At 37.9% G+C, this 19,422-nt stretch overlaps 1 protein-coding gene across 1 annotated transcript in view; it reads right to left on the bottom strand.

Annotated features, from left to right (window-relative positions):
• Gbe1 (1,4-alpha-glucan branching enzyme 1) overlaps positions 1-19,422 on the bottom strand; it is a 231,774-nt gene that overhangs the window by 161,828 nt on the left and 50,524 nt on the right. The gene's annotated exons all lie outside the window — the stretch shown is intronic.

Below are 19,422 nucleotides of genomic sequence, written 5' to 3'. Positions count from 1 at the left end.
AACTGTCCAACTAGGAAGGTCAAGTAAGAGAAGCTATATGTTGATGTCTCCCATGTGAATAAATATTATTCACTGGGTCAGGGGAGTAGAACTGGCAAATATAAAAAATTCTATATGCTTTTCTTTTTTATACTGATGGGAGTCAAGGCCCAGAGTCTATCTTATACCTAATGATACAGGAATAGTTTTATTATGATGGAAAAAAAAAAAAAAACTATTACAATAGCAGTTAAGTAGGTGGTCTGGTGAAAATGACTGCAGCAGCAGCAGTTATGGGTTCTCCTTTTGCTGGGCATTCAATATCTGATCCAATTATCTCAGAAGTCCTAGACAGCATTAGACTTTTCACTGGGTGGATAACGAAGCAGGCTCAAAGAGCAAGGGTAGCAAGGCAAAAGTCTCGGAGCTTCTGACAAGGTCAGGATCAGACGCCTGTTTCCGTCTCTCTTCTTACTCTCTGACATACATAAGCCATCTAGATCCAACTGTCAGCTGTCTCCAGTAGAAACTCAGAAATCATCTGTCTCAGTCACCTTGGGCTACAACAACAGATACTTACACTGTTCTTCCCCTCACAGTCCTAGAGGCCAGGCAACAAGATCAGGGAGCAAGAATGCCAGGTTCTTAACATGGGTTTTCTTCTTCCTGCAGAGGAGTGCTATCTTTATGCTGCAGCCTTACAGGGGAGAAAGAAGTCTTCTCTCGCACATCCATGATTTAGAAGACACTTCTTCCCTTCCTAGAAGCTCTCCCCTCAAGATCTAATTACATTCCAAAGACTCTAGCTCCCAATGCTCTGGCCTTGGACATATATAAACACAGGCATGATAGAGCACCGCAACGCTCATAACGCAACTCATGGCAGGCTCAGAGCTGCATTTTGCTTTTGCACAGTTTCTTGTCTTAGAACCTTACACTTTGAGAAACATATTTTGCATGTAATTTTGTGTGTGTGTATGTGTGTGTGTGTTGTTTAGTTTTCCTGTTTTATTTTGGTTTTGCTTTGTCTTATGTTTGTTTTTGCTTTAGTAGGAAAGCTTAATCCTATATGTGTGTTTGCTGTAAGTCAGCCCATGACTGCTGTACTACAAGAACAGTCTAGGTCCAAATCCCAGGTGAGGGGTCATACTGCCAGGATACGTCGTCGTCATTCTCAGCCTCTAAGTAAGGGACACATTGCTTAGTTAGGCTTCTCCCTGGAATGTCAAGCTGGAATTCTTCTTGCGATGGTTTATTTTCTGTGAGATGATCTCAGCCAGGCCAACATTAAGGTCTACATTGCAGAAGGTGGATTTGAACTCCTTTTCCTCCAACAACTATTTTCTGAGTGCAAGAAATGCAGGCCCGCCTGAGTCATCATGCCCATTTTCAACCTTAAATGTTAGCAAGCCTTCCTACTGACAATGAACCTAGCAGTAATCTTGGCATATGAACTTATGGGAAATAGCAATAAAATAAAGGAAGAGCAGGATAAGAAAGAAGGGGAGGAGGAAAAATGGGAGGAGGGAGGGAGGAAGAAAGGACTGGGGAGTGCTAATGTAGAGACAGACAGACATAGATTCAAAGACAGACAGAGGAGAGAGGCACACGGAGAGAAATAGTTCACTTGATCCTATTGGGCAGATTTCAATAAGTACAATACCTGCAGAAGACAGGAGTTTATTATTGCAGAGAAAACTGGATCTGTCAGAGAAAAGGCCCCTCAGTAGGACAGGCATCTACCTACACCACTTCCTGCTTCTGTTTACTGAAGAGGACACAGGTGACAGTGTTCTTCCTCACTTACTTCTACCAAGTTTCTATTTGATTGATTTGCTTTTGTTTTGGTTTTTATTTTAAAAAAGGATTTCATACTGAATACTGAAGATGCCTTTTTTTAAAAAAACTGGCCAAGGAAGCCCCAAGACCCACTGGTCCGAGGCTGGGGTAATGGTAAACACTATTCCTGGTGTTTAATGTGTGGACTAGGGATCTAAACTTGGGTTCTCATGCTTGCACAGAAAGAACTCTCCCCGGTCTCTGATTTTGATTTTATTTCCCTCTTCCCTTTCCTTAAGAATAATTCCTGCCTGAATTCATTCCTCATAGCTCTCTCAGTAGGTTATTTCAATGATTTTTTTGATGCTCTGAGGATTCTGAACATCCCATCCTGGCCCTTTTGTTTCCAACATTCAAACACAATAAATTGGTACAATGAAGCAAATTTCTCTTCACATCCAAGATGTGATGTGCACATCCTGGGCACTGACAGCCCAGGTTCTCGAATTCTTCCTCCATTTCTTCAAGATCAGATCAGTGCCTAAAAGGTCCCAGGCTGAATTCATGGTGATTTCCAAATTTCTAATTCCCAATTCTTATTCTCAGATTTCAACTTACTTACATTTGCAGTGGAACACTTGGCCAAGCCTCCTTAGGCTCCAGTAGCCCTCTCCAGTCACTGCTGAAAACCACAGTGGTACAAGGAGTAAGAGAGTATGCATATTTGGAAGCTAGTTCAGTTAATATGGATAAGAAGCAGTGTGAGTAGAACTGTCAACAGGAGACACTCTGTTGAGGTTTCGCAGACATTTCCTTACATGTGCTCGGACACATAGAGATACACATGAATAAGTAATAAAATAAGTCTTTGGGGGGAAGAGGAATTAGGACAGAAGTGAATTAAGGACAGCCTTTTCTTTATAAATATACTTCAGGAAGGAGAGATGTGGCAACTCTGTAAACAGAAGTGGAAGCAGCACAGAAAGAGGAAATGAACACAGATTTACACTGTCAAAGAGGCAAGGGTAAAAAGGAGTGAATGCATTGATCTGTAACATCACTTTTTATATTAACTTTTATAAGCACATATAAATACAAACAGCATTGAGGAGGGACAGTTGGTGGCTGAAATGTTGCCTTTCACCTGGCTTCTGTTCTCTCAGAGAAATCAGACTAAGTGCTACGATAAAAGAGAACAGTGCCATGCTAAAATAAGAGCAGGATCCCAGACAGTGTGAGGAAAATAAATAGATAGGTAGAGAGTGGAGAGAGTGGAGTCAGAAGTGTGCAATCGATTTCTGTGCAGTTGGCAACCGTGAATCTATACTGGACAAGCAGTGCTGCACAAGACCATGTGATTTTTTTTTTCCCCCATAGTCCCAGAAGAAAAATTAGACAGTTTGATGTCTGCAATGCTACAGATCTATAGAGCAGGCATGGTAGAAAGTCAAGGTTGAAAAGACATGAAATACTCAAGAGCAAAGTCTATATAGTATCAAAGAAATGCAGTCAGTAGTCATGACACTGAATGTCGTGGACCTAGAGGTCTCAGCAGCTGGGACTAAATGGGATTAGAGCAATGTGTGTGTGTGTGTGTGTGTGTGTGTGTGTGTGTGTGTGTGTGTGTGTGTGTGTGTATGCCTATTTATAGTTCTATTTCTCAAAATAAACTTAGATGGAGATTTCCATTAACTAACAGTAGTGGGGGTTACCTGCACAAGACCTGCATAAGGTCAAAGTGGCCAAAATTTCAGCATAACTGGGGGAAGAACTGAAGCTCTGCCCCTTCCTGAGGGCTACTGCCACTGATAGATGCAGAGGGACAGAAAAACCATTCTTTCTGAGATCATATTCCCACTGGTCAATTTCCCATGCTCCTGTGGATGGTCCCATACATGGAAAGCACTAACTGATTTTAGTAGTTTTTTTGTTTATTTGTTTGTTTGTATTAATAGGGAAGAGAAAGAAAACAAACAAAAAAAAAGCAGACATGAACTTGGAAGGAAACTTGTTGGGGATGTAGTGGAGTTCGGGAACGGAAATGGGGGTTTGATGTGATCATACTTCATTGTATAGATGTGTGAAACTCTTGAGAAGAAAATAATTTTTAAAAGAAGAAGAAAGGAATTCCAACAATTTTCTTCGATTCTTCACTACCAGCCTCGTCTCTCATCAAAATATCTTAAGAGCTTTCCTTCTCTCCTTTTATTAGATGATTAAAACACAGTCACTCTCACTGATCCACAGATTCATCCGTGACAAGTGAATACCACCACTGTTATAAGCTGAATTTTATAATAGTGTATCACACAACACACTGCTGTAAAACTATGGCTATAGCCAACTTGTGCATCAATAGGAGTGACCAGTATAACTCCCCACACACACCTAAGTGGTTACAGGAAACTGTATTTAGTTCTTCTTACTGTAAGGTATCTAAATTCAGAGATCTAGGTATAAGCGTTGTGAGATCCATAAATTATAATAAACCATAAGACAAAGTTGAGGGGTTTTTCTTATTCTGCATTTTGTTAAATTTCCAGCTACCTAATTAGGTTAAAGTGGTCTGGATTTGGCATAGTAAGTTTCTCTTTTAAGATAGAGTATTAATATTCTTTGTTATAAATTTCAAAACAACATGTATAATAAATAGAATTTATATGATCCATATAAATTAAATATATTAGGTATGTACATAAATTATAATTATTCAATATTCAATAACCTAACACAGAACTTCACACATAATTAAGAAGTCACCAATTATAATCTAAAATAATGTTTCAACTTTTTATGCCAAATCAAGACAATATTAACCTAATTGGGTAGTTGAAATTTTAATAAAAAGTAGAACTAATAAAAACTTCAACTTTGTTTGATGGGTTATAATAAATGGCATTCTCCTTATACCTTAATAATATATAAATTATTTGTGTTTTATCAAATGAGATAAATTATTCAAAAACATAAAATATAGATGGTTATTTCTGTTAATTTTTCCAATTAATCAGGATCTATATCAAATCTATAACTAAAAGTAGCAAGAGCATATTAAATTAAAAACTATATGGCTTAAGTGTATTTATCATTTAAGATAGGTTCTTAATATTCTCTATGTTATAAATTCCAAAATAACATGCATAATATATAGAAGTTACATAATTTGTATAAATTAGATATATATTATGTTTGTACATAAGTTCCATTTCAGTAGATTATTTCCACTCAACCAATCTTCTATACATTTATAAAATGCTTAATTATCTATATATAAACACTACTGGCATCTAGAACAGTCCTCTATACATGACTCATACATTTAGAGCATATATAGCATGTAATGCATTAGACTGTGTTCCTTCTTTTCTGAGTTCCAAAATCCAAGAGAAAGCTGAATCCCTTTTAAATGAACCAATGTGTTTATTAGAGCCGTGGGGTGTAAGAAAACTTCAATTGCTGCTCTGTGTCATGCTGATAGAGGCAGAGACTCTCAGGTTAAACTTCTCTCTTTGTAGTACAAGTTTCAATTTGGATTTTAAAAACCTTGAGGCCATCATTTTTCACATCTTTTCCCACTCCCATTTCAGAAATCAGAGACTCAATTTCAGGAAAATACTGTCAAGTTATGTGGAGGCTTAACGTGTTCAAGAATAAAGCCAACTGCCATTAAAGGTAATTCCATTAAAGAAACAGTTTAACTATTTACTATTATGATTTTTAGCTTTTAATTTAAGAAAACTATATTTAATATAAATTAAGGCAAATAGTCTTGTAAACTGAACCACTGATCAAATTCATACAACTCTTAACTTTGAAACAAAATCATTAACCTATTGTTCTAATTACATCCACCTGCTAATGCTGCCGGGCAATGTTGTCTGGCCGCCATCCCACTAGTTTCCCAGGACTGAGGGCTTGGTTTAACTGCACTACTCTTTGATCAGACTACATGACTAAGCTTCCTTTAGCTTTTCAGCTTTTCCTGAGCACTGAAGGCTATCATACAGACATAAACAGCTTGTATTTATTATCCCTAAAATGCTTGGTGCTACAAGAGTTTTATATTTCTACTCTTTTTATATTGAGAAGTACATATATAAAAAAATAGACATGTTGATAATGGGACTCAAGACTAAATATAAAATTCATTTAGCTTTTACGTATATTTTATTCACTTAATACAAATTTTAGTAATTTCATGGTTGAAATCAAGTTTCCTGGTGTGAAATTTTCTACTTGTAGACATTGGTGCTCAAGTTTTCAATAATGGAGCACTCCATACTACAGGACTGGGGATTTGGAGTCCAGAACTTTAATAGTCCAGGGATAGAACCATTAACATCAGTTTTCCCTGGGCCAACTGCTTTCCACAGAGCAGAGTGAGATCTCTAGAGCAACAGAATGACATTCTCTCTAGCACTCTGTAGATTTGAGTGCTTTGAAGCCACGAAATTACTGTGGTGGTTTGAATGAGAAGGGTTTTCCCATATGCTTAGATATTTGAATACATGGTCCCCAAATGGCGGAACTGTGGAGGGAATAGGAAGTGTGACCTTATGGGAGAAAGAGTGTCACTGGGGATGAGCTTTGAGGTTTCAAGTGCCTGTGCCAAATCGAGTCTGCCTCTGCATCTGCCCCCTGACCTCTGACCCATGACCCAAACTCCTTATTCCTGCCTCCTGCCTTTGCCTGTTTAACCTTTTTAAAGATTAGATATATAGGTGCCATCCCTGCATGTCTGCTGCCATGATGGTCATGGACTCTACCCTTTGAACTGCAGATTCATCTGTAGAACTCTCAGCTTCTTCTCCAGTACCACGTCTGCCTGCTGTCACCATGCTCCCTGCCATGAACTGACTACAGCTCTGAAACTATAAGCCAGACCCAGTGAAATGTTCTCTTTTATCAGAGTTGTCATGGTCATGGTGTCTCTTTACAGCGGTAGAACACTGACTAAGACAGTATCCCCATTAGGGTAATAAGCGGGGATACATAACAAGTGTGGAAAGGCCCACACTAAAAGACAGTGTGACCAACTCACAGATGGGAACACAGATGAATGAGAGAGGAAGGAGGGGAAACCTGCAGATGCAATGGGTCCCTTGTCTTGCTGACTGCCACACAATGGCAGTTGCTCTGCCATGCCTGACATTCTTTGTTGTGATGGAATGGATACCCCTGAAACCATGAGCCAAAATAAGGACTTCTTCATTTCTAATTCCTCCCTCAGGAATTATGATTACAGCTAAGGAAAACTAATTAAAGCAACCATGTTCAGTCCACTGATTACATAGGAAAAAATGAGTAAACCTGATATAATTTCAACTGGAAATCTTACTTCTCCATGCAAGACATTTAGAAGTTAACACCGTGAGGGAATACTCTTCACAATGTAAACTATACTATTCATAGTCTTCATTTAAACTTTTGGGAGATTCCAAAAAGCAATGCAAAATTAAGGCATTAACTCTGAAGGTACTTCATGGAAAGCATCATGCTAAAAGCACTCAGAAGCAAATTTCCATTTGATCTTGCCAGCAGTCTAACACTGTATATAGCAAGTTCTTCCTGCAAGGCTAATGATGGAAGTCTGCAAGAAAATATAGTACAGATGAGGATAATCCATCTGCTTACAACAATGGTTTCCAATTTTCTGTACGCCTCACATGAGCATGCTTTCTTACTAAGCCGCCGAGAGTGAATGAATCTCAATCTTCATTGAGAAAAGATTAACAACTCTATAATGTTGCAATTACCTTCAGGGTAATGATGGTATATTTACAGGAGATTTCAGCTTGTGATTCCTCATCCTGTGGAGATGAGGAAAAAGGAGAACAAATACGAAGTATTTTCTAAAGAAGTCACTCCTTTCAAAATGAAACGAAAGTCGTGGTGAATAGGTTTAGCTTTTGACAGAGTCTGTTTTGATTTAATATGTACAATTAATTGGAGATACTTTCGTGCTACTCAGCATGGCCTAACCATAAATAATAATAATAATAATAAAGTTTTACTTCCCATGTTTGATAAAGCACCTAAAGGAAAAAGTAGGCAAAAGAGAAAGGGATAAAGAATAAAGTAACATCTTCTAACTTCAGAATCCTCAGACTACAGGGTTAAGACTCAGGGGTGAGTGGATGGGCAGGAACCATAGGCATGATCAGATTGTGGCTACAAATCTTATCCCATCTCTATTCCTCCAGCTTCTCTCAGGCAGGCAGATTGGTATGGCCTCAACACCTGGTTGGAACAAAGAAAGCATCTTTGTATCCTGAAATGAGAAGATGCAGACACAGGGTAGAGGAAGACATGAGGAGGAAGAGTGGTTGGCTACATTCACTTCTCTAGGCACCATAGCTTCGTTCATACTGGTTTTAGTAGAAACACTGACTCTGAAGCACAGAGTATGTGTCAGGTGTTTTGATTTCCTCTGGGCAGCCTTAAACAAACTTGGTAAGGGACAGTGTGTAATCTGGCCCATATATCTGAACAATATACAGTCTCACGTGTGTGTTTTTATGCTTTAATAACTTATTTTGTCATTCACTATAACTTAAGAAGATGAATAGTCACTGGAGAGTGCTAAAACAAGAAGCTAGTCTACCAGTTAATAACATTAAAATATTAGTTCAGATCAGCCGCTGTGCCACTGAAATACAAGGGAAAGTGAGAAGGTATGGTCTCACTTTATTGTTGTATTCAGAATTGACAAGTCTGGTCACTTTCTCCAGAAGGGAAATGTAAATTATATCTATCTAAAACGTAGGTAATAAAATTCTCTCGAAAACTTTCTTCATGTGTTCACTATAATATTTCAATTAGAATATACCTTTTGGTGACTAAACTTTATAAGAAATTCATATTAAAGACAAGTCCTGAATACCAGTTAAATACAAAACTAATGATAAATTTAATTTAAGATTTTAAACCTATTTCTAACTTAAAGATAGGTTAACACAATCTACTTTTAATTAAATACATCTATAGCAACCTAATTCTAAATCTTAGGGTTTTGGAACCCAATTTTTTTTGTGTGTGATAAGAATATTACTGAAACTCATCTGCATTGAATGACACTCTTCCATTCCTCAGGCTTGCTGAATCCATTATCTCTCTCCTGGGAATGAATGCATTGCTGTGACAGATGATGAATAAGATATATAGGACAAATGATGCACTTTTTCATTTAAAAGACTAAAAAGGAAATTCACTTTAGTCTCCTCTCTGCCTAGTTTCATTAAAATCTAAATACAGCTATTCTAAGAGATTTTTTTTTTCTAGCTCAGTTCAGTTTGGAAAAAAAAAAAGTCTCATGTATCATTTAAATCAATTATAGATTCCCTAGAAATATCCCACAAAAGCTTATTTTCAAATCTTTTGCCTTAAAAAGAAAATGTGTAACTTATCAGCAAACTAAATATTCAAAACACTTAAAAGGTATTATGAAAAACATACTATTGACACATGTCAGAAAATTCGTCTTAGCATTTGTTCTTTAGAGCATGGTTTCGAAAATGTCTACCAGTTTTAGTTACTTTTCTATTGCTGGGAAGAGGCACCATGACCAAAGCAACTTAGAAAAGAAAGCATTGGATTGGGGGCTTGCTTACAGTCTCAGAAGAGGAGTCCATGAACATGATGGCGTCACGGTGGGGAGCACAGCAAGAGCAGGCAAGGAGAGCACTGACACAATAGCTGATAGCTTATATGTCAAGACAGTAAACCCAGAGGTAAGGGAGGGAAAGGTGGGGAGAAAGAAGTATGAGGAGAGAGGGAGGGGGGAGAGGAAGTAGGGGAGGAGAAAGAACCAGAGGGCTGACAGGGAGCTAACTGGAAACAATGTATACTTTTAAAATCACAAAGCCCAACCCCCAACAAGGCCATGACTCCTAATCCTTCTCAAACAATTCCACTGACTGTAGACCAACCATTCAATCACATGAGCCTAAGGGACCCATTCTCATTTAAATCCCACACTTACCAAATTCTTTACTAAAATATATTCATAAGGATTACTTTTACAAATGTATTTTTAACTAAGATGTCACATACAAATGCCAACAAATACTTAAATAGAATAGGAACAAATGTTCAATATAGTATTATTATTTTATGTGGTTACCATTCATTCACACACTTACTAGATAAGAACATTTTTTATTCTCATTTACATTATAGAATTTACGATAAATAATATAGGTACTGGTATATAAACAATACTGTATCTAAGATGAAGAAAATAATGCAATATTTAGGAAAAGTTATTATATTGTACACATGCTCCAGTATTCTTAGATAGAAAATAGTTAAAGCATTTAACTGATACAATAACTTTAATAAACTTAGGAATCTTTCATATGTTTTTAAGTTAAGGAAAATATAAGAGAAAATGAATTTATAGAATTTATATAGGGTTTAGATGCATAAATAATCTCATGTCAATTGCTTGATAATATTTTAGAAGCCTCTGATAGGTTATTATATAGCTAGCAATTTGCATTTGTGGAAGCCTGAAATCGATTCGCTTTTCAGCATCAGATACTAGGTTAGCTGGAGTAACATACAGTAAATGAGGAAGAAGGAAGAGGAAAATAAGGAAGAAAGAAAGAAGGGAGGAGTCACCAAATGCAGGGGTCACAGCCTTCACGTCAGGAAGCAGGAACATGTCTTCAATAAGCCAATTAAATGGGACAAATCCATAGTGAAAGGCAGAAAAGGTAGGTTTTCACAATATGGTCACCTTACCAAGAGCGGCAAAGTGGTCAAGAGATCCCCCTTCCCTCCCCACGGTCCAATTCTACCTTTTTTCCTGACAGGAAGGAGTCTTTACATAGAAACCAAGAGAAATGAATAAATAACTAAGCAGTCTGACCTAGGTGTGTCTTTCTGTGTACCAAAGTCTCAGCTTCAAGTCTTTCTCCACCAAGGTCAGGCAAGGTCATAAGCAATAAAAAAAAAATCCTTCTACTGGAAGCAAGTTCCACCTCTGGTATATTTAAAAAAAAAAAGTTCCTCTAATGGATGCCCCCAGGCTTCTTCTGTACTTCCTTTCCAGCAAGATACTCTGGAGTAAATTCTAATTTTCTATGGCCCGTTTTCAAATACTTGTAATATCTACAGGGAAAAGCAGAAGTGTCTCGTTGGACTAAATTCAGTCCTACCAAATTGTCTGGTTACAAAGGAATCAATACACAATCACACACACACACACACACACACACACACACACACACACACACCACACACACACACACACACACACACACACACAGGCTCTTTCTCTCTTGCTTTCTCTTGCTCTTATTCTTCCCTTCCCCCATTTTTCCCATTCACTTCTTCCCTCTCTCTCCACATGCTCATGGCCGGCCTCTTCTCCTCTTCTCCTCTTCTCTTCTCCTCCACTCCTCTTCTTCTCTTCTCTTCTCTTTTCTTTTTTCTTCTCTTCTCTTCTCTTCTCCTCCCTCTCCCTCCCCCACTCACTCTCTCTGCCTTTCTCTGCCTCTAGTACCCTCTTAAATCCCCTCCCCACACCCTTAATAAACTCTATACTAGACTAAAAATGAAAAAAAAAACAAAAACAAAAAGCAAAAGCAGAACCTTTTTTCCTCTGAATATACAATGTAATACTATTTAACTGTGAGGTTACTTACAAAAACTTTAAAAAATAAAAATGGCTTTAATGGTCTGTTCCTTTAAATCACATTCAGGGAAAACTCAGTACCATGCTGCCTAATCTCAAACTCCCCATGCAATGAAGAACTCAGAAGTTCCTCTAAGTTTCTTAGACTAACTCAGAACCCTGGAGCCTGCTTGTTCCTGTTTCATAAAGTCATTATCCTGGCATCTACTTCAGGACTGAAATAAATCATTTGATATATTTATTGAGTCATGTTCTGTCTGGTTGAAACCCCTACTCGAGGCAGTTTGAGACAAAATGTCCCTGCTTATAGAGAGGGGGGGGAAAAAGTAAGATCTGTTGTCTACTGCTGCCAAGAAAAATGAGAATGCTTTGTACAAAATCTAAGGTGAGCCAGCACTTCTCCAGTGTTCCATTCCACCACTAGCATCCCCATAAAAGCAACTTCATATATGTAAAGATCAAGGGAGCTGGCAAAGAAATTAAAGCAGAGAAGGATGGGGAAATAGAAATAATCATGGCAATACAAGAGAACTTCAGATGTATGCTCACACACACACAGTAACTTATTTCCATGTAGTAGAGTTCACAACAGACAAGAGTAGAAACCAGATGTTGATTCACTCAAGTAAATATGTAAACATATCAATTGGACACACACACACACACAAAATGGGATAACAGAGGATTAGCGCATGTCACAAATATGGATTATAAAACTTAGTGTTAAGAGAAAGTAGACAAAGACAGAAGCACCAGGTCACATGGAGAATAGCTATGTGGTCTGTGTCAGAAATAACCAAGTGCTCTGTAGCTAGACCGTAATAATTTTCATATACCATATCATACATTGTGTAGGCGAGTCTTATGTCAACTTGACATATGAACTAGAGTTCTCTGAAAGGTGGGAACCTCAATTGAGAGAATGGAGTGCAGCCCACTGTGGATGGTACTATTGCTGGGCTGGTAGTCTTAAGTTCTATAAGAAAGCAGGATGAGGAAGCCATGTAAGCAGAACCCCTCCATGGCTTCTATATCAGCTCCTGCCCCCAGTTCCTGCCCTGCTTGAGTTCCTATCCCGACTTCCTCCAGTGATGAACAGCAATATGGAAGTGTAAACCAAATAATTCTTGCCTCCCTTTGGTCCTGGTGCTTTAGTGCAGCGATAGCAGCCCTAAGTAAAACATACATACACGTTAAACTGATTAATTTTACATTGTAAGATTATCACTCTACTCTGACAGGTTAAAAATTAAGACAAAAAGAGGCATCCAAAAACTGACTCTCTCTCTCTCTCTCTCTCTCTCTCTCTCTCTCTCTCTCTCTCTCTCTCTCTCTCCTCTCAACATGGTTGCTAGGTAGTGACTTCTTGTATAAGTGTCTCAATACTTAAGGGTTTTCATTCTCAAAAAATATCGTTATTTTCAGGTTCCAAAAAAAAAAAATAGTTTGAGGTATTTCTGCTACCAACTACAAGCGCCCAATATGACTAAACTCATTTTTCTCAGAAATCCGTCAAGAGGAGGGGCTTTGGAAATCTAAACTAGAGCTGATAAATCCACATTTTCATAAGAGAAAGGGCTAAGACACAATTAAGTGGTAGTTTATTTTACCACAATAAAACCCACTTTTTTCATGTTTTAAAATACATTCATATGTTTATAGAAAAAATATTTCATAAGAATTAACAATGTAGTTTGTATACCCAGGGAGACCCTCCTGGGAAAATAAATTTTCCTTTGTGAGCAGTTATCAGTGTGGGATAACCTCTGGGTCAGGGAGCCCATCTGGCTTAGACCTGTTCATACTGCCACAGTCTCTGTGAGTCTCACCGGGTGTATACACCACACTAAGGCCAGGCTCCATGCTCAAGAGGAAACAACCAACACAAAAGCGACTCAGTGGGATTTGGGGAAGATTTTGTTTCACAATGCTTTTCCTGGGCATATTTCTTTACTCCCTGATCATTTGCTTAATAGTATGGTTTCTGGATTCGTTTTTGATGGATTTTCTGTGTGTGCCAATGTGCAAGTCTCAGCATCTGTATGTGTGTTTTGTACTTTGGGAGGGGGGGTAGGCCTTTTTTCTGTTTGTTTGGTTTTGTACAGATTTAGACCCTAGTTAGAAAAGCTCTAGGTTTGTTTGTTTTTTGTGGATTTGGATGGGTGTGGAGGTAAGGAAGAATCAGAAGGAGGGGAGAAAGGAAACCATAATCAAAATATATTATATTTAAAAATCTATTTTCAATAATTAAAAAAAAAAACCTAAAACCTGAAGAATTCAAGCTAGTATAGAGAAAAAGAAGGATTTAAGACAAGCATGAGCAGAGGCAGGCAGATTTCTTAGTTCGAGGCCAGCCTAGTCTACAAAGTGAGTTCCAGGACAGCCAGGGCTATACAGAGAAACCCTGTCTTGAAAAACCAGATGAGAAGCCAGCTATAGCATCAATCCTCAATGCTTCACACACACACACACACACACACACACACACACACACACACACACACAAAATGACAGTCATGTGCTCTGAAGGTAAATACATGTGGTTTGGGAGTGAGGGTAGGCAATGAGCGCTGTCCACCTTCGTTAGGTAAGCCACATTTCTATAAACCCTTCCACAGTTCAAAATGATTCTAAGACGTTTGGTATCTGTGGCACAAGAAGGAAAAAACCAACAAATGAAGCTGGGATTCTCTTAAGTGTCTACCACAAATGACAGTTTCTTTGTTCAAAGTTAAATGAATAGCTGCATTGTGATCAAGAGGCTGACAGTGTTGATCTATGTTAAAATCTGTCACAGCCCTGGATCGATGTGATGATTGTAACGGAGCATCATTCCTCTAAGATAGCTTCTGAAATAATAAAAGAATAATATACCTATGTGTAAGTAAATGGTAAGTTTAATAAAATCATAGACACGATTGTTCAAATTTCAATAGACAACTGGTAAAAATTCATTTTAAAAGTTTACAGAGCATACAACCCAGTGAAATATCAAAACTTTAAAACTAACAGGAAGTGCCATCTTATCCACACAGCAGAAAATTCTAAGAGGATTTTTACAAAAAAAAAAAAAAAAGGCAATATGGTGATAGAAAATTACTACTTATGTCATGCAGTTCAAAATCTCCCTTCAAGCATTAAGGTCTCTAACAGCAATCTTCTAAAATCCTAGGAAGGCTGCAACTCCACAAATATAATCCCATTAAGCATTCCAACCAGACTCTGTGATCTACCCCAACTGGAGTCTGAAACTGTACATGGAATAAGAATATTAGTTAAAAACGGGACAAGGAAAACACGGAGACATGTATCTATACTTGTACAATTCATACAAATAAATCTTTTTAAGAGAAAATATAAACATAAGCATATATATCCACCCATCTTCTGATGGAAAGTCAAAACCATGTTTTTCAGGTGGATCTTCTATAAGGACTGTGAACTGCCCTGCTTCACAAAAACAAAAAAGACAGCACAAACTCCACAGCTTCTGGTTCTATTTCATTTACAGTGGAATGAAAGGTATAAGATGTATGGGGTGGGGGGGAAGCACTTAAAATTCATTTAAATGTATATCTCCTCTCATCTCACCTGCACATAATTTATTTCTCCCAAGCTATCCTTGTTCAGACTTTGCTAATACTGCACGAGTTTATTTTCTGTCATACACATAGCTCATCATTTCCTATAATATTATGGCATGGAATTGTAATGAGAAGAATTACCATTCATGGGATGGTGGATAGGGGGAAACATGCACTTTTCAAGATGCACAAGAGGCAAGAGGTAGAAGCACACTGCCTGCATGTAAAAGCAAGGAAGAAATCCACTTCCGGTGCTCACAGTTCTGTGGGAGTCAGTGGCCACTACTTACGGGGAGTCTATAAACAGAAGCAAATGCACTAAATCCAATAAACAAAAGAGGGGGTAAAGAACCAGCATCAAGTTGGAAAAGTGAGAGGCGGTACTGAGAACTTTCTATACAAAATGCCTCTTTGCTGATGGCTTGTTGTGGAGTCACAGTTGTTACAGAGGACATTTCTCAGCAGGGACACTGTTTTGGTAAGCAGCACTCTTAATGCTTTCCTGACCTCGCTTGCAATTTGCCACCCCTCTGCCAAGCAGTTCCCAGAATAGTCCTAAAACCCTGCTTTATAGAAACATCAAAACTCCAGTAAGCAAACTTAAGGTAAGCCATGTGAAAATGCACAGAAAATGTATGCAGAGATGAGAATGTAACAGGCAAAGAATTCCTTCGAAGCTCCATTGGAACCCATAAGTCAGAAACCATGAAACTGCTAAACAATCTAAGTAGAACATTCTCTTGACCATCCAATTCCCTTTCCTCAGAAAAAAATTAAAGTCAGAGACTACAGTAAAATCTGCAAAACATATACACGTGATATACAAAAGTGTGACCATTTTCTAGGATCATATACAGGCATGTGCTATACAATGACATTCCATTCAACAACTAAAATATACATGCACCTGTGTTCCCTAAGATAATACAGTATAGTGATTTCATAGTCTCCATCTGGGTAGGTACATTCTATGGTATTCCCATGGAAACAAGATAATACAAAACAAATGATTATAACAAACTGCAGGCTGTATCCTTGTCCTTAAGGGACAGGTGACTGTATTACTGACCCTAATCTATTGAGTATCTCCATGAAACAGTATTTATTCTCTAAGGATGCTTCATTGACATGAGGCTGGTCTGGATTATGTGATGAAGGTTAAGTACAAATCACATTTGACACTGAAGTCAAAACTTTTAGAGCCACCCCAGCCAGGTTGCTTCCACTGATCCTCCGCTGCCCTCACTATCCATCGTTCAGGAGATCAGCAATATCCCAAGGAGATGTTTCTCCATTATCCTGGATTCTTCAAGGAATCAGACACTCTGGGCAGAGCCACAGCTGACTACTGAAGCCAACGAGAGTGGATATGGAAGGCTTTGTCTTTATAAGCTGTCCAAACATTGGAGCTGTCTAGAAGACACCACACTGTAGTGAGAGCTGACTGTCAGCCATCTTGGATTAGGGGAAGGAAGGTAATACAAAAGCAAGTGATGGCAGAATTGCAGTGTTTGATTTATAAAATACTTATAAACCAATCAATATAATCACTGCGTTTCCGGACGGCATCTCTGAAGCTATGATGCTGAATCAACTATACTGTGGTAGAATTTGGAATCTATTTTAGATCATACATAAAATTAGGAAGATAACATGATAGCCAAACATAAAACTTTCAAAATTGAAGGCTATTTCAATAGTTTTGACAGTGCCCTAGTGCTAAATAGCATTGCAGTTACCATTTCAGGTTGTTACCACACCCGCCAACTCCATGCCTGCGTGCCCCTTTGAAGTAGATGAAAGAAAATGAGGAAATTGCCTCACTTTCCCTCAAATAAAGAAAATAAATGTACTTTGTAAAATGTGAAGTTCTTTTGTCAAGAAGTTTTTAAAACACAGATGGCAGGCCAGCAGGATGGCTCAACAGGTAAAGCTGAATACACATAAAGTCTGAGGACCTAAATTTGATTCCCCAGATCCTAAGGCATAAGGAAACAACAGATCCCACATGACTGCAGTCCAGACACACACACACACACACACACACACACACATGCACCACAATAAAACACACATACACACACAAATTATAAATTAAATTATTTAAAAAATAATAATAAATGGCAATATCTAGGTCTTCCTCAGTTTGGACAAAACCAACTATATTAATTTTTATGAGGTCTGACTCCTTCTGAAATGAATTCGGTAATTTCTTAGCATTTGAATTTGCATCTTCTCTTCTTGATTGTAGCACTGAACATGGTACAGACACTTCACATTTGTAAAGAAGGACCCAAAGCAAGCCAGGCAGGAGACATCAACATAGCATCTTTGCCTCTCATGGAGCCATGTGATGGGACCTGGTTATACTCAGTGGTATTTTCAAACCCAAATCCTTCCTTTTAAATACAAACTTATTACAACTTATTTCTTAAAAATAATTTATGTTTGTTTTCTCAAAGCAGGTCTAGATAAAATATTCTCAGATCAGACAGAAAAACAAAACTATGACTAAGCCCTGAAAACACACACACACACACACACACACACACACAAATGTGTAGAGTTGTCAGACTCTAAGACAGTGACTGGAAAGCACTGGATGAAAGTATTTTTAAAGACAGGAATAATTTTCTACAAAACAGAATTAAAGACTGTATATTCTTCCCTTGTCATTCTGAGCTCTGAAGTTGAGTCTTAGGTACACTAGGCAGACCCTCTACCCATAAGTCATAGTCCAGCCCTTCCTGATCTAACCATTCGTTCATTTCACTTTCATAGTTGAATTTGGGACACACCCGCTTAGGCCCTCCTTCACTAGGACTCTAGGCTGTACGATTCAGAATAGTCTATACTTTCTTTAATTTTTTTTTTTAGTAAAGAAATTTTTAATTTTAATTTTAATTTCAAAAGTTATCACAACAGCTAACCATGTAAAGAAAAAAATGATTTGGCATATTGTTTCTTTGTCAACTAAATATAATAGTCACTTTATCACTTAGTAGAAGCATAATATTTTGTTGCTTTTAAAAAAAAAATTGTTTATTGTATTTATGGATGCACTGTAACTGTCTTCAGAGACACCAGCAGGGGGCAGCAAATCCCATTACAGGTGGTCGTGAGCCACCATGTGGTTGCTGGGAATTGAACTCAGGACTTCTGGAAGAGCAGTTAGTGTTCTTAACCACTGAGCCATCTCTCCAGCCCTTGTTGCTTATTTTTATCGCTTGGCTCTATATTAACTATGAAATTTCAGGATGAAACCCATGTAAAACCATTCTTTAATTACTACAATGAAAAAAGAACAAGCAGAATGATGTTGCAGTTCTTTTGGTTTTTTATTAATCCCAGAAAATAGGTTAAGAAGCTATGTTTCAAGTCAAATCTCTGCTGCATGACAAAGGAAAACACAGAGAAACGGAAAATGGTCAGTGTGTGGCTAAAGGCTAATTCCACAGAACAGATGGGTTGGCTGCTGCCTCGGTTTATTGGCTGGAGAAGTACAAATTCATAGATACATGAAATCCTTTAAAAAAAAATTATCTTCGTCATCAAAGCCATCTAGAACAACATTTTATTAGGTTTTCAAATTTAAAACTGACTGTAATTCGTGAGTTGATCAGAAAACTTATAATAAAAAATTCTAATAATCCTTGTCTTGAAAAAAAGCTAAGGGGGGATATAACTTCCTGTTCAATTATTTAATCTGTGAGGGGTATAAAAAATATTTATTGAAAAAGACAAAGCAAAACAGAATCTGTTATGTCAGGGGATGGCGTGGTTAGGTAATATTTTTTTGAGAATGTATTTGGAGCCAGATTATCAGCAGCAGCGAAATTCTATGTTTTAGATGCATGCTCTCTTACAACTCACACACTCCCTCAAATAAATATTCTTTTAAATGCATGACTGGCTCATCAGTGGCTCTCTACTCTGATGTATAAAGTTTCCGTGCTCATTCAGTGCGGGAGACTTCAGTCAGAGACACCAAAGCAATTCTGTCTCTCATTAATGTGGTGGGTGTGCTTGTTGGTTTGTTTCACTTTGTGGTTGGGAGACAGTATCTCAGTGAGTAATCCAGATAAGCCACCAACTTCCCATCTAGAACCACAGGTGTACACTACCAGGCTCACCTCTTTAGTGACAAAGGCAGCGGAGACCTCACACAAAGAGACCCTTTGACCACTTAATGATGTGCAGAAAAAAAAAAAATGTATCCTCCCCCACTTACTAAAATAGAATTGATTTCAGTTTTGAATATCTCTAAAATAGTGTCTAGCCTTGACTGCTTTTTTTTTTAAAAAAGATTTATTTATTATTATATCTAAGTACACTGTAGCTGCCTTCAGATGCACCAGAAGAGGGCGTCAGATCTCATTACAGATGGTTGTGAGCCACCATGTGGTTGCTGGGATTTGAACTCAGGACCTTCGGAAGAGC

This window comes from Mus pahari, chromosome 12 (assembly GCF_900095145.1).
Source record: "Mus pahari chromosome 12, PAHARI_EIJ_v1.1, whole genome shotgun sequence".
In the NCBI taxonomy this organism is placed as follows: Eukaryota; Metazoa; Chordata; class Mammalia; order Rodentia; family Muridae; genus Mus; species Mus pahari.
This window is presented reverse-complemented; position numbering and strand designations above follow the sequence as displayed.